Source organism: Lichenostomus cassidix, chromosome 1 (assembly GCF_008360975.1).
Source record: "Lichenostomus cassidix isolate B80296 chromosome 1, HeHo_3.0, whole genome shotgun sequence".
Taxonomy (NCBI): Eukaryota; Metazoa; Chordata; class Aves; order Passeriformes; family Meliphagidae; genus Lichenostomus; species Lichenostomus cassidix.
Window position 1 is genome coordinate 106,860,446 of NC_139479.1, and position 17,625 is coordinate 106,878,070.

The 17,625-nt window shown below is 37.4% G+C and overlaps 1 protein-coding gene across 1 annotated transcript in view; it reads right to left on the reverse strand.

Annotated features, from left to right (window-relative positions):
- The window catches only part of ROBO1 (roundabout guidance receptor 1), a 476,969-nt gene that overhangs the window by 369,489 nt on the left and 89,855 nt on the right, over positions 1-17,625 (reverse strand). The window lies entirely within an intron of this gene.

A 17,625-nucleotide genomic window follows, 5' to 3' on the forward strand; every position in this document is an offset into this window, starting at 1 on the left:
CCTTTCTGGCTTGTGAATAATTTTACAGCTTGTGATTTAATTTCTCCCCTGCATTTGTTGCCAATGGGGCTCTTCCTGTGCTCCCCATACTGCTGGAAGTGGGTGCTGGCAAATCCCTTTCCTGTTGCTTTAGCAGCAAGGCCAATCCATGGCTCCCAATGTCAGGCCAATTGTCTTTCAGGGTAGCAATTTATCCACAATTTCTCCAAAGCTATTCAGTTAAATCCATGTGGTTTCAGTAAATAACAAAGCAGTCTTGGAGAAAAGCTTGATGAATAAAGACAAAAGAATCCTTCACCTTTCTGTACAGTGCACTAAAAGCCACCTACTTGTGTACATTTTTAAGACAGAAATTTCATTTCATTCCTAGCAGGCAGGCAGAGCCTCTAAGCAACCTGAGACAAAGAAGGTTTGGAACAATGGATAAAAAAGCAAATCCTGACAACCCTGCACTTGTGTGATCAGGTAGCAGAGCCCAGGAGGTGAGCCTGCTAAGGCAATTAAGAGCAGGTGACACTTGCCAAGAGAGACTTCAGTCTTCAGACAATTCATATTAAGAGAGACTTTGACAGACCCCACAGAGCAACCCAAAGATACCCCAAACTGCTCAAAACTTCTCCAGGATATGAATGGAATCCTACATTTAGCACAGGGTGACAAGCTGTGAAGCATTCTTACCATAACCATGGCAGTGCATAAAAACATTCTTTAAATAGTGTTATTTTACTCTATTGGATTTATATGCCTTGCTGATGCTGAAACTTTTCTGCTTTGCACAGCAGGAAAAGGAAGTGTACATATTTTACACTGTTTATTCCTGCCATCTTAATTTGGATGGCACCTACACCCTCCATAATGATCTAAAGCACCTGAAGGAAAACTGTGTCTGGAAAAGCTTGTCCTCCTTTATCAAGTACTTGTCAGCTAGAGATAAGCAGCTAAATACACCAAATTGCATGTCTAAAATGGGTGACATGATACTGCACTGTAAATAATGCTAGAGGGTTTCTGCCCCCGAATGCTTACAGGTCTAAATCAGAAAAGCAGCAAAACAGAGAGAATGGATTTGCTGTTTTCCACAAGTTAGCAGCAGAGAGGGAAACAGTATCAAACAGTATCCAAAGTCTGTTCTCCATTCACTAGACTTCATTTTCGCAGCTAAAGGCCTTCATCTGATCACATTTTGAAGTTTAGCAAAAAATCCCTTCCTAAAGAAAACTTTACCATGAATATTAGGATAAAAAAAATCCCCCGCAAAAGATCTTTCCCTTTTCCTTGAATCCATGGAAAAATAAAATTCTTCAATGCCTTCATCTTCTCACTTAAGATAGAAATCTGCATTCTGGACTCTATTTTTCTCCCATTTGATTACCATATTGAATTTGGGGGGGAAAAGGCATGCAGTGAAAGATACATTCTTTGAATGAAAAAAGGAAAAAATCTTAGTGTCACAGATGGCTGTCAGGATGAAACGAAGCTTGTGTCTGCTGAGGGAATCAGACCTTAGTGTGAAATCTGAATAGAAAGGAACATAGCAGAAGGCAACATTTCAAAAGGAGTCCAGCACCAACTGGCATTGTGAGGGTTAATTTACTGCCAGGAACTGCTGGGCTTTTCATTCTCAGTAGACACACAATAGACAGCTCCCAAAAGTACCCATCATAATCACAGATGCTGGGGATTAATGCTAAAATGAAAGCTTCATGAATATTAAAAATATCAAAACTGCTAATGATGTAGCAGAGTTTGGAATAACAACCAATCTGAAAATCTACGAGTGTGCCATGCAGACATAGTGAGACACTGTCTTTTTAAAACTGATTAAACCTACTCAATTTGTAACAGAAAGAGGCTTATGCATATTAGGAGCTGAACTGAGTGCCAAACTTTACAAATTGCACAGGCTAATTACCATAATTAAGCTTTGGATTGAAGAAGAAAATTCCATTTATCTCAGAATGACTCAGTGGAACTTCAACAAAGAAGGCAAAGTACATCAGATGGTTTCCCTCTTTTTTCTCTCTCTCTCTTTTTATTTATTTTTTTTTTACCTAAGTGGTGTTTCAAAGGCAGTTGTGAAAAAAATGGAGTGATAGCATAAAAATAGTTTTTCTTAAAAAATAATAAAAGAAAAATCACAGTTTAGGAATCTGATTTTAAAATTCATTGTAAACCCTCCCCTACTAACCAGCACAGTAAAATTTGTTGTATTTTTCAAATAGAAAAGCCAAAGAGAGGACACTGGGGAGGTGTTTGACCCACTGGACTCTCCTGCTGTCTCCTGTTTGCCCTCATGCCGATGCAGAGAAGTTATCCTGAAGGATGAAATATCAGCTACCACATTTTGAGATAAAGATTACATGTTATTGTATTACTCTGAGCTGGATCCAAAGACTTCCACTAATCTCTGATGGGATTCGGATCCTTTCCGCAGGGAATTCTTAGTCTGAAAATAATCATAGCACAGCTGTGAAAACTTTATTATGGGGTACAGAAAATGTCTTGCTCCATTTCCTTTCCTATCCCAATTTAGGGAAAAAAAATATTATATGAAGGTCTTCCTTAAACTCACCTAGACTTTTAAGTCAAATACGTGTGAAACTATCCATGTGCAGAAAAGCATAATGAAAATGAGAACACTGAGATACTGAGGGAGGATTAATTCTCCCATGTACAATGTGACTGACTTTTCACCCATCAGCTACTTCAGTTTTGTTTGCATTTGTCTAACTTTTGCTTCTATCATGATGTCTGTATATTTTCAGTTCTCTTTACAGAGTGAGTGCCTTGAATGAAATGGTCCTGAAAAACTGCATGTAGAGGTTCATATCTAGAAAATAAGCTCTAAATGCATAACACACCCCCCACCCCCCCCCCAAAAAAAAAGCAAATTAACAAGAATTGCACTTCATTCACTGTAGAACTCAGGGCTGTTGTAATAGATCTACCATTCCAGACATGCTGTAAATATTTGTAAAAATGAATATGGATTAAAAGCATAGGAAGGAATATGATGGAAAACCAGGCAGAATTAAAGAGATCTCATTCAAATATAATTTTATGCATGTAGTTCAGAAGAATCATAGGGCCATCAGAACAGAACTCTGAAAAGGGAGACCACAAGCAATTTCAAAATGCAGCTGGCTAAAAGTGAGATGTGTGACACAAAAGAGGATAAGAATCTCGTGATGCTTGAGTATTGGCACAGATGCTTGCTGGAACACATCTTTATTAAAGAATCACTAAAATTATAAAAGGACATATTCCCATATAAGTAAGAGAAGAAACTACCAGCTAATTGCTGTCCAGTACTTGCATCCATCAAGACCAAATCAAAAATTTAATGCAGTATTACTCATCTCATTTATGTAAACCACACATAGCCTACAAAGTCTAATCTCATGTAACAGCTAAGACACAGAAATTACTACCACATTTAGCTATTGTGGAATCAAGATACTATATTAAACCACCAGATCATGGTTTCTTATAAAAAAACCTTCCATCTATGTATGCCATGCCTGTCCCTCTTTTATGTGGCTGCTCACACAACCAGCTCTGAGATAACCATCAGCTGAAATTCCCCACTCTGCAGACTCATCACCCTGGCAGAAACACTACTCTGCATTCGGAATAATCAGAAAGCCTTCACTTCACATGCTCAAAATTAGGCTTGTGTTACTTTGTGTGGTGTGAGGAGAAAGACAGACAGGCTGTGGAGACCCACTCATCATGAGGAATTTCCACAACTGGGATATGCAAGTGATTATGGCTGAAGATGCACGTGAGTGAGAGGTTTGGTCTGTTACCAATTTTGTACACAGAAATGTATCACACTCCTTGTACAAACTGGCAATATATTCATCAGATGTAGCAGAAATACAAGTAGTAAAGGCATAAAACAATCACAGATTTACACCACTCACAGATTTCTTCAAAATATTCACAATTAATACAGATACTTTAATAATGTAGTTTCAACAATACACAATTCTTGTAATTTCATTCAAATAATTGCTCTATATTTTGCACTTCTAGAACTAAAATAAAGGTGTATGTACATGTTTGTTTTAGAAACTGCAAAGTTAAAGAAGAAATAACCAAAACAACCACATAATAAGGTTATGTTTCACCAGCTTAACAAAGCACTAAGGATCTTTAGAGGCTGGCATATTAATAGTCAAGAATTTTTATTACAGTTTATAATATGTCTGTTATTTCTAGAATCACTCAGGATTTTCTTTCATTCTCTTTACATATAAACATATCCAGGGATGGTGGGCAAAAATCTTCAATATTCGTAATAAAACCACTGAAGAACAAAGCCCTGCTCCTTCAAGGGGCTAAAAGAACCTGAAATATGCCTTCCTTAAAAACTCTCATTCTTGTGCTGGCCTGGAAGGAACATGGCAATTCTACCACCTGATGCTAACGAGGCTCTGGAAGTATTCCAAAAAGTATACTATGGAATTGAATGCTTGAATGTTAACCTGTCAGCACAGTAGAGCACAGACACAGAGGTTTTAAAATTCTTGCTTATTTTTAAAGTATTTCCAGACACAGAATAGAAGAAAAAGCCACTCAAGTCACCTTGAGCCTTTAGTATGAAAAAGTGTAGACATGGTCTAAAAGATATATGTAATGATCCTTAGAGGGAGAAATGTGGGTAATACCCTTAAAGAGTAGAGTTTGGAAAAGAACACATCTTTATATTGAACTGTGGATGATAAATATGCTGAAATGTCACTTGTTCTGAATCTTGAATTACGAATGGAATAGTGGCAGGATTCAAATACTCCAAAAATTAAGGACTATATTGCCTATCACCTCTAGGTTAGTGGTTCAAATTCTGTCAGTTAAATCGTGACAGCAAGTCAATACAAGGCTGTTCCATGAGCTCCATGTGAGTCAGGTAGAGAGGCCAAGAGCAGATCCTGGTACTGTACAATTCCTGATGAGTAACAGCTGGCACATGCAGGAAAGGAGTGAAACTGAACTCTCTAACAAAGCCTTGTGTTATGAAAGTATGCATTTGGAAACAGGGGCTGCACATCATTTATGCTGTGGATTCCAAAGATCCATTTACCATCAAATGTTGTTAATGTGGCATGAACACACAGACAAAATCAATATCACCAGGCATCAGATTCCAAAACTCTGCAGAGATCATTTGTGCTGCCCAGGGAAATGCTTTAAATTCACAGAAATATTCACTTCAATGAATTGTATTCACCAATGCTCTCTCTTGCAAAGCAATTATTGAAAATCATAATTTCAAAATGGGCTACATTGGTGCTAGGTGACTATTATAGTGATGACAACATAAAAACAATGCAAAGATAAAACTATTAGAGTTTTTCATTCTAATACAACTCTAATTTATACTAATGGGCTTTTAAAACAAAAAGAATTAAAGGTTTAAGAAGTTTTTTTTGAAAGCTGACAAAAAAGGAGAGAAGAAAAGGCAGGAAGATGAAAGATGACATTCTGACTCTTTTTTCCCCTAGAGAGCTGATTATTAGCAATAATTTTCTGATTTTAAAGTTTTTCATTCTAGAAGTTAATTTTTTGTATATTCCAATGAATTACAAGTTTCAAGTTAGTTTAACTCCCAGGAACCCCATGGTAAATTTCTTTTGGTGCTAGTGTGGCCAGACCCTTGGGGAACATGTCAAGGAAGCAAACTCACTGGTGCCATAAATCAAGCTGGTTTCTAAATTTAATTTCCCATGCCGGCCATAGTATTTTAGAAAATAGAAAAGCCAGCTATTTACCACCTACACTGCAGATAATGCAAAGGATTCTGCTAATAGCATCTGGAAGCACAGTTAAAAACTTAAATTATTTAAGTCATTGGAATTTAAAGGACATGTTTTTGGAACCAGATTTAAGTGGCTCCCAAAGGAAAAAAGAAATAAAATTAATAGGTTCCAAATAAAAAACAATTTAGACAAATGAATGATATTATCAATGCTTTTATTCATTCTGCGCACATCATTGTCCTCTTAATGCTCTGTTTTCACTTTTAATTTCTCTCAAATTTGTATAAAATGATGTTTATTTTAGAACCTCAATCACATGACTAATACAGCACAGTTTTCAACTCACTTCAAGGCAACAGCTTTCATGATGTACATTTTTAAAAGAACCTCAGATATTGCTCAGTGAAAATCCTTGGATTTTTAAGTTACTCCTTTTCAGTAGATCTTGCTGCTTTTATGCAAAGTGTCTACCTCTTCCACAAGTTATATTTTCTATTAGTTTGAAGACAAAGAAATAAACTTCTGATGTATTTTTATCACTGAACTTCCACCAGGGCTGAGCTTACATACACACAACTTTTTGTACTACAAAGAGAAGCTAAGTAGCTTTATCTTGGTTATAGCATAGGAGAAATGCTTTGAACGAGCTGAGGAGTGTTTGAATTTAAAATTATAAGGCAAAATATTTGGAATATTTAGGAAAAACCTCAAAAAAGCCAACAAAATAATTGAACAACACGCCCCTTCCAAAACCACTTTGCTTTGTGGGAAAGGACAACCTTATTTGTAATACCCTGTGAATTCAATGTGCACCTACTTAGCAAAACCTCTTTTCAAACCACAAAACATCATAGATATCTGTACCAAGGCTGGCTAGTATTCTCCAATAGTAGACAATAATATTAAACACCTGTTTTTACAGCCTACTGGATGAATATGGCTGCTTCTGACAGACAAGTGCTGGAACTAAACCATCAAATTACAAACCCAGTTAATCTCAGGAGGAGCAGAAGAGAGGGAGAGAGTGGGAAAGGATACAAATGTCTATCTGTGTGTAAGCAAGTGATAAATCATGGAGCACAACGTTGTTTCCTGGCATCTTTTTATAATGTGGCTATAGACTGATGAAATACAGGACCAGCCCTAGTAAACCTGATAACTGGTTCTATCAAGCCCAGATTTTTGTCTGTGTTGTCTGTCCAGAGAGCTAAAATATGCCTAATCTATTCGACAGCATCAGAGATGCAAGAAGACTTCTTATAATCCATTTACAGTTGGAAGAATGAGTTAACTTTTTTATTTAAGAGAAAAACCTAAAAGAAAAGAATTTACAATGAAAAAAATACACTGCACATAAGAGAGACACCGAACATTTCAGCAACTGTTGCTGATAGGAGTCCCAAACAACACACTTGGAGTGGAAATCACTGCCACATGTTAAATGTATTTAGGATGTGATGCAGAAGGGCAAGATTAGTACAAAAATTCTAAATATGTGCAGGGAAGGAGATAACCCCTAAGGAATTCCTGCTCCACATAATAAAGGTGAAACTGCTCTGCTCAGGTTTCTCCAGGCTGGCTGCAGCTCCATCTGGGCTGCTATTCCCACCACTGGTTTCACATGCAGCTGCACCAAAACCTAAATGTGAGGAGAACTAAGAACCCATCTGTGTTTAGCACAAAATTGCCACGGGCACTGCAGTGGCAAACATGCAAATGAGACGATTAATCAGGACGTAATTACGCTTGGGCTCCTCCTTCTGTTACAGGACTGCTTTGATAGCAAGACTAGGTATTATGCATGGGAACAGCTCATAGGGGAAATTGTTACAGTACCCTGTGAGACAGTTTAAAGTCCTTTACAGGCTCATTTTCTGTAATATTTAGATGAATGCTTCATTTAGGAGAATGGGTTTATGTGCCATTACTAAGATGACTAAGATTCACTAAGTAAATCTTAACAGGGAGAAGCAATTCTATGTAATATAGATTTCCAAAATAAGACATTAACATGGCACCTTCCAGCTAAGGTAATTCCCTGCCAAGGAATAAAATCTGTTTACTAATTTCCTTCAGGGACTTTTTTCTCAAATTCAGTGACTCTCAGATCTTTCCATCTACTAGGACTCTGCTGCTGCAAAACAAAGCAGGAGTCACTAAAGCAAGAGTACCTTAAAAAAAAGCCAAAAAAACCCCAAAACCAAGATATAAAATTACCATCTTCACTGACTATACCAAACCTCTTTTGAATTCAGATGGATTAAGTCAAATGGCAAAAAAACCTGTAGCAGTTAAGTTGCAGAGTAATAAGCAAAATTTTTATGCCCAGAGCATAAATATAAGACACTGGAGGATTTCTACCTCCAATTTTGAGAAAAATTACTCTAGAGGATCTTCAATCACAGCAATCAAGAAGAAATGTCCCTGGCTGTGACTCAAGGATTACTGAGTCCCAGGTCCTTGGTAGGTACTCTGGAAGCAGCAGGAGTTATTGCACTTTGGGATTGGGTATTATTCTGCTGCACTGTACTGAATCTAAGTACATTCTCAAGATGTACTTATAACTTATTTTACTCAGCATTATATTACTCAACATTTGGAATACAGCTGACATTTACCATTAATTTCTGTAAATAGCTTAATTCCCTGCATGCTTACATGCACACATTTCCTACTTTTAAACTTTTATAGGATCTGGACACAGACTTCCAGAATCAGCAGAACATACATGTGAGAGCTAATTCACGAGACAAGGACTTCAATGCTTAGTTGCACTGAGGATTGTAAATCTTTGTGGACTCCAGCCTATGTTGTCCCTATCAGTTAATGCCATTTTCCCTGCTGAGAAGATTTAGTGCACTTCACTGCCAGGGCAGTGTGCCCTAGGAGGAAGTAGACTTTCCCAGATGTCAAACACAATAGCCTGTTCACAGGTGAGAGCTACACCATGATTAGGATCACAATTGTAGAGGTTCTTACTTCTGGAGGGACTATTAAATGCCCCATGATCCATTATTTATACTGAAAATATTTGTATGTGCACAGGTATTGTGTTCAGCTTTCCCCCTCCTGAAGGGCTTGGCTTTGCAGAGCAAACTGAGCACCTGCAACCCTCCCTGCTTTCACGGGGATGAAATCATGACAGATTTCTATCCAATATTAAATACTGCAAGAAGCCGAGGATGAGGTGGATACACCTAAAATATATTTCCCCCCTGCAGGGACCTTCTCTGTCCTGACTCTGTAGTGATATCTGCAAAGGGTGTTTAAGTGGGGATTGCACTCTGGCACTCATACAAAGGCACCCTGTGCAGGTTAACTCAACATTTCTCCAAAACACTCAGATGTGCCCCTTTTCCTGTTGCCTGCCTGCTCACTGATGTGGCTGATTACACCTCTGAAGAAAAGCTCTGCCAGGGATTTTCCACTGGGCTTGTTCAGAGACTGGCAGCTGGTTGACGCATCAGTCAGTTGGGAACCTAGGTAATTTCAGCTGGATTTTGGAACCTTACATTCACCTGGGATCAGGCCTTATTAAAATTTAAAAAAAAAAAAAACCCAAAAAACAAAGGAATCCACTGAATCCCCGCATGCTAATTTGAATTCAGAAACCCTTCAGTCCTTTCACCTGAGCACCAAGCATTATCCTATTTTCTCCAGCATGTTACTTGAATCAGAGAGATGAAGAAACGCTGGAAGCACTGAATTTTTCAATGCTTTTGTTAAGGAAGAGACTTCCATTGCTCCTAGATGCTTACTGGCACTTTTGATACAATACTAACTTCCGTATCAACCAACAGAAAAAGAAAAGCAACAGAAGCTAAAAATATTGTTTCTCAAAAATATTGATCAGCACTTTGTTATTAACTGTGGCATTTCAAGGTAATTGAACACTCTTATAATTCACTGTCATTCCCTAATTGTCCAAATAAAATCACAACATTAAGATAAATAAAAATAAACTCACACGAAACAAGTAATATTGGACAAATACTGTAATACCCCTGCTGAGTAGACATGTAAGACATTCTGTCTTACAGAAACTCAATTTCATTTTGTGGAAAGATGAAAAAGCAATAAATTTGAAGCTGTGGTGTTCCATCACTTGAGCTTTTCTTACACTTCTGACATAGTGAAATAGGACAGACATTTAGGGTGAATATGTCTGCAACCCTCTCTTATATTGAATACACAAGGTGGACCAGAGGATCAAGAGAATAGGTTTTATTCAATAAAACCATCAGCATTTAAAAGAGAAAACTCTATGGACAGAAAAGAAATATATGAAGTGACAGATAATTCACACTATTCTCTTTCCTGTGGCATATTTCCTTAGTCCTTTGTTTCACACCCTGAGAGACTTTTTCATAAGATCGCCTCTGATCAGTCTGTGGTGATCCCTGGGAAGTTATTTCTGTCCCTGCTATTGTCAGGATTTTTTGGTTTTTTTTTTACATGGGCTCCCAATTGCTCTTTTCCATTTGCTTTTTCCTTTTCCTGTCATTCACCCACATTTGTGAAACTCCTTTTCCTTACGAGAATAACAATCTATTGAGAAAACAATTAATTTTTTGTTCATCATGGCTCGAAGAAAAAATGTTCTCTGTGAAGACACTTCTATCATTTAAAATCTCAGAAAAGGTTTTGCACAACGTGTGTTAAAATCAGCTGAAAAAAATTAGATGAATTAAAGAATGTCAGGTAAATGATCATGCTAAATGTGGCTTTCCAAGCACAAGTTTTGCCAAGAGTGGATTATACATAATGGATTTGTGTGGGGAAAAAAATCCAGTAGAACAGAGTATTCTATTTTGTATTGTAACTTCTTAAAACAGTTTTACAGAAAACAAGATCTCACCACATTTGGAAGACTAAAACTAGGTAATCATGCTAAATCTCTACACAGGTGAAGCCAGGGGATTTCGTTGCTCACCAACACCAATCAACAGTGCATTTCAAAAGATTTAGCTCAATTTGTCTGCCTAAATTCTGTAAAGGTGAGTTCATTTCTTTTCAAAATGCCAAATCAGCCAAAAGGATAAAAGTTGTTGTAGTAATAAGTAATCCCAGAAAATACTAGGCTTAAATTTTACCTTTCCTCTCACTGACTGTGTATAAATTATACTACTTTTAAAATGTGGTTCATTACACATATTCTTCCTTATCCAGAAATCTTTTCAGATTAATTCTGAATATAGCAATTCACAGCACATACATTAGGATTTCGGTTCAGCTAAAGAATAATAATGATGTGATTAAAATGACTGTAAAATAATATAATTAAAGCTTTTACGTGATCTCTAGAAGCTGCACTAAAGCACTTTGAAAGCTCTCAAGCCACAAATATGTTTCTGAAAAACATACTAAGAATATACTATTTTAATTTAATTTTTGGCCATTAAAGAAAACAGAATAAACCTCCCCACACCATTTATGCTTAGTTTGCTTTTAGCAAATGTAGCTTTCATCAAATATATGTGGAGCTGATACAAATCTAATGTAGAAATACCATAGAAATAACAAATATTGCCAACTGCCTGGTAATATTTTCCTGAGAGTGGATAGTTAAAGAAAAATATGGGTAGATTTTTAAAATGAAAACAGTTAAATTTGTCAGTATTGTTAGCTTAAATAGTGAAATAGTTGCCAGACTATAAAGAGTTATTAAGGAAGTGGTAATGAGGCAGTTCCATGAACAACTGAATGCCTTAATATTTGTTATTTATTCTTAACAGGCTAAAAGGATGTGAAAATAGAACTGAAACCACACCAATATAATGGCCCAGGGAAGGCTACCCTTAAGTGATTTTTTTTTCTTTTTAATTAGCATTATGAGCAGCTTCTGATCCTTTAACTAAAGCATGCTGTTGATTTGTGTGTGAATTTTAGCCAACTGGACAGAATGCTCCTTCAGGTTTATTGATGTCAGAACCCCCAAAGGAAAAATTGGCATTTTCTCACCTTTTTACATGGATTAGAGTTTAGGTCTTCCCAGCATAACCTATTATGCACTGTTTACAATGTGCAAACCACAAGTGGAAATCTGTGAAACACTTTTTGGTGCTTTTCTCAGCTTGGGCAGCATCTGATGCTCAGCCATGTCATTCACTCCATTTCCTGAAATTCTGTCTGCTCCAGGAGCTCAGCACTCAGTGGCTGAGCTTCAGCCTATGTACTGTGCATGGAATGTAGTACAGCAGTGATCATGGGTTTGTTTTCTCTCTTACAACTGGATTTTAATAAAGGAAAACTGGAGAAAATTCTTAGGTCATCAAGTACAGCCCCTTGGTATTACAGGCAACCACTTTTTGTAATCCCTTATGTAAACTGATCAAGCTGCCTCAAATCCGTAATATTTTTATGACCTTCAGAGATGGAAGCAGTGTATTTATTTATTTCTTTTCTTTTTTAAACACCGCAGGAACTCTTCCTAGCTTTTGCTATAGCCAAAGACTTAGCTCCCCCTGCAAAAAATGCAACAGATTTTAAGAAAAAAAGTCCCAAATGTATTAAAAAATAGTTTTCTCAGAGTTAACCAAATACTTTTGTGTGCTGAAAAAAAAAATCTGATATCATGCTATATTAATATTTCTGGTAAAGTGTAAAAAAAATTACACACCTATAATCACAAAATCATATTGAAATGTGAATTTTTTGCTAAGAGCTGTGCCATTCCAAGATGCAGTTACTGCTACAATTAGGAATGGGGCTGAAGAGTTAAATGTAATTCAAAGCATTTGTGAATCTGAAGCTGATCAAAGATTCCAAGATTTGCCAAAAATCTAATTTAATTTGGTTTTACTTGATATTCATCCCTACTGAAACCAGAAGAAAAAGGATAAACAGCACATTGCACAGCACAGTGATTCAGCATCAGAAGAGCCTAATGAGACGATATCATGAGTTGCATCTGGAAAATTCATCTCTCATGTGGAATTTAAATTGATGTCATCTTTTAAGCCAAATCTACACATTTGTTCAAGACTAGACCTGGGAACAGGAGTGGCAGAAGATATTTCTGAACAAAGGTTAAATAAGAACATTAGGCGAAAAAAAAAAAACCAAAGGGGAGACCACTGGAACAAGACATATATTTTTTCCACAGGCAATGAGGAGCTGATAATTATAGGCAGTAGCATGTCAGACATTCTTTAAATAAAGAACATTGAATAGAACATTTAGTTCTATTGAACAGTTATATTTCCAGATCACACTTCTGTGTTGTTCAGAAAGCTGTCTAAAGAAAAGCAAACACCTGCTGTACTTGTGTTTGCACAACAACAGCTTTATTTGTGGTCTCATGAAATACCTCACATCTTGCTGATGACAGAAAAATGCCTGAATTTCTTGCTCAAAGGCAAGCTGAAAAATCAAGACTTTGGACCAGAAAACGTGCAATAAAATGGTTAGGTTCAAATTATGACTTTAGCAAGCACATGCTCAGTTTTCAATAAGCAGGATCTGCTAAGGCTTTTCTTAGCTGTAAGGCAATTAGTTACATATTATAGCTTTTTCCAAACAGACTGGGCAGGGAAAGGGTCCCAGACCTGGCAACATCTGTGCTCTATGTGCTTAGCAAGGCCAGCTTCAGACACAAACTCAGAGGATCAAGCTCCATTTTTTTGCAAAGATCCTGGTGCTGTGCAGGGAGAGAAAGACATTTGACCTGGTGGCTGTTACTGTCAATCTCTGGGCTTGGAAAAAACACAGCATGGCAGCAGCAGCAGCTACAGCATCCTTTTGCTGGTTTTTGTTGTGCTGCATCTCAGTCATTTGTGTCTGGGAAGCTATGGGATGATGAACTGTGGTGACATTTACAGCCACCTTTACCTGGTGCCCTCAATCCATCCAAAAGCAATGGTCAGGAGCACCAGGGAGTGTGCTGAGCCATCTCACACAAGCTCCATTTCTGTCACTGCTATCAAGCACTCCAGACATATTTAATAACTCTGCCATAATAGCCTTACTTCTACGGTTCTAAAGCTGTGAAAACCACTTTAAAAAATGAAAAAAAAACCTGGTGTGAAAACAAGGGCCAACAGCCAAATTCAGGCCATTGCAGCTCTTGAAATACCAGCCTCAACTTTTATTGAGAAACACAGATATCTCACCCAGCAATCGGGCTGTATTTGTTTTGCAATTTGAGTGAGTCAGACACATAAATATTTAAGTTTTAATTCAATTGCCTCTCCTGCGGTCGATGAGTCACTACTACTCTGATATCTGAGGAGTCTCACTAGGGGAGGTCCTGGAAGTGTGTTATGACTCCCAAGTGGGTTCCAGCCGGAAAGTCTGTGAGCTGTACTTTTAAAATGTATAAACTTATTTTCCTTTCAAACACTCAAAATATATGTAATGAAGTAGAATGTGTTTGCTTCCTGGGCAGCAAACAATCTTGCAGCCAGAAAAAATGTTTACTTTGTAAACACTGTTTTCTTTTCAGAAAACTGTTTCAGCAAGAGGTTCCATGATGAAAAACAGTTTAGGTCATAAAAGACCAAAAAGAAATAGAAAGGGTTACATTTTTCCTTCTCGCTAAACTCCTGAAATTAACTTAGAAGAACTTACAGTCACTCTAATGTGTTAAAAATATAGAACATACTTTATACAAATGGATGATGCAAGACAATTTCAAAAAGCCTTTGCTCAAATAGGGCATGTTATGAATATTTCCATTCACAGGCTGCAAAGAGAGACTAATTACAAACTAAAAAGCTACATTCCATTGGCATACACCTTACAAATCAAGTGGGAAGTCAGCTGTGACTGTGAAGTAAAAAAAATTAATGGAAAGGTATAAGAGATTCACTCAATTTTCTGTATGACACTAATATTCCTGTAATCTTCTAGAGACACCTTACCACCACTTTGGATGAAATGGGCCATCACTTACTCACTTCTGGCTGTGTCTATTTTGATTAATACTGGATATAATGTGGGGTCTGTACTAAAGAAGAAAACCCTGAATTCAGTTTCTGCTGTGAATTCTGAATTCACGTGTTTCATCCATGGAGGTACAGCTGAGAGAAGAATAACCTCAACGGAGCTCAGCAGGTCCAAAGCAACCACAATGGCAAAGCAGAAGACAAATCTTCACAGCCTTGCTGGCCCTGTGAGCCCCACAGCCCCTGAGCAGCTCCTGAGCCTAGGTGTGAGCCAAGCCAGCTACTCTGCAGATAAAAACCAAACCTTCTGCAGATGTCCCTACAGCCCAAAGCCCGCAGGTCTCCAGCTGCAAGCTGTGCAGCCTGGGCAAATGAGCTCCCTGTGGTCTCCATCTGACAACTCCCAGTCCCCAGACAGAGGTTCTTCACACACCTCGTGGGGACGAGGCCCAGAGTAGCACAACTGTGCTGCACATCTGTTAGTGTGGAAATATTAGGTGTGAGAGCAATATTATGAAATCTTCCCCCACCAATAGCCATCTGGTGTTATACCAAATAACCAAACTCTATATATGAAATGCAAAGAAATGCACATGCTTTATGTCCTTCATCCCTGAAAGAGGGACAAAGCCCTTTGGTTTGAACGTCACTAACATTTTGAAACTAGCACTGGTGTTTACACAAAGCCCAGGCTGTCACAGATCGGTTGGCAGGTTTTGTGGCAGCTCAGATAAGTGTCAAAATCTAATGCCACCTATTTCTGGATGCACTGTTTTCATTGCTCAGTAGTGATAGCACGGGAAACACCCAAAACACTCTGTTTTTACAGAATGAAAAAGCCCCTTTTACTATATATGTAGCAAGCCTTGCACATTCTTCTTCATTTTTCTTTTCCTCCTGCCAACCTGTATTAATGAGGTGGTAGACATAGGAAGGAAATTACATACTGCCTGCACGTTATTTCAGAATAAGGATTCCAAGAAGAACTTGGAATAAAAATGTCCTCCAAATGCTTCAGTTTAAACCCATCAACTCCCATCTCTGATGGTTGTTAGATTGGCTTCTCTTTTTCACTTTGCAATAGGTATATCAATTTTCTGGGTGCTGCTGCAGTACTCTTACATGGTGTGCTGTTCCTAACCACCGCATCCACCTTCCATCACATTTTTCTGAGGTACTGACAGGGAGCAGCCACTTTCCTGAACACATGGAGAGGGAAATACATGCCGTGGGTAATTTCATGGACATGGAACGACATCATGCCACTGGTGCCTGAAATTTAGCAGTTAACTGGGTGCTGCAGGGCTGCTTTTTATCATGGGTGTCAAATTTACAAGAATTTTACCACAGAATGCCTTTAATGTTGGCTAGAGTTTTCAGTTCTGGAAAGCATCAGAGGGATGCAGGGCAATGTATCCCTCCTCATGTACAAGGATCTGTCTTTCCAAGCTGGAGCTATTATGGATGATGGGCTGTAGTGCACAAACAATCAAGATGTCACTGAACTACAAAGCATTTTTTTCCGCACATGTCACATAAGTACGACAAAATTGAATTTTGAGCTAAATAATGAATTTATTTTATTTTCTTTCACTAATTTAATATTCAGATCTTGATGGTGGCTTCCAACTCCACAGACAGGAGAAGCGAAGTGATGCCATTTCATCACTTGGGAGCTACACAGTCTTGTCCTCCATACAAGAAAACCCAAAACATCTGAGTTCAGATAACTACAACTATTCTACAACTGCCCCTAAAAAGGTACTTTTATTCGTTAGAAATACAGGTCAAGAGTTTTATCATGTGTAAATTAACACTTTTCGATCAATAACTGCAGACACTGTCCAATTTTAAATAACAAAGTAACTAGTTTATTAACTAAATATTCATATTAAAATGGTTGGAAAAAGAATTTCAGTATGACTTATTACCACTGAGCAAGAGTAGGGATTTTACATGCATTAATTTGGCAAGATTTGACATACAGTAGTTGTATTTTCCCAAAGGGAGAGTCAAAATCTGGCCAGATCTGTCATGGTTTTGTAAATGTGCCAGATATGACACAGAATAGATGTGATTAATTATCTGAAGAATTATACATATGTATATTTCCATGAAACAGCCACAATCCCCCTTATACAAATTCTACCAACAGCCACCTTGCTCGGCAATGAGAGAAATCTCACAGAAGCGGTAAGGTTCTACCACGTACTGAAAAAACACCCAACCAAAACAAATCCAAAGAAAAAAATAATCCAAAATTTTACTGGTATTTATTTCTTATTTTAGGTTTATTTTTAAATCTCTTCCTTGTTCAGTTTCTCCTTATTTTCCCATTGATATCAAACCATAAGAAGCAGCTTGAATACTAAGAAATCCAAGCAAAAATGTGTGTTTCAATAACTTAAGAAAGCAACATTTTCAACAGTAAATCCTTTTTAAATGCTGTTTTTTAAATATTTCGTTTCCTTACCAACTACAATAATTGAAAATACTTTCCCCCACTATTTTTTGTAGTCTCTAGAAAGGAATACAATAGCTTCCCAAACTAAGCTACGTAAATTGTCATAGTAAGTCATAAAGATTACAACTGAAATTAAATAATTTTAAAGACTGTATATTTTAGTAGATTTGACACCTAAACACTGTGTATGTGTTTTAAGATATATATACACACACACACTCTCTATATATTGTTAGATGATAATTTCCAATTAAGCTTAAGTTACAGGAAAAGAGTATTTTAGACATGTTATGGTGCAGCCTCAGTGTCACTGTGACTATAAAGGAATTCCAGAATTCCTCAGGCACAGTTCTGATTTTTGTGCCTTGGGGAAGACATAAAACAATTGTTTTATGGTCAATCAGTGGAGTCTTTAGAAGGCCTAGCAGGGGAAACTGCTACTGCCATCTGTAGTGAAACTGTATAGGCATAACTAAAACAGAGCACAAGATATTCTTCCTTCATAAACTCAGAC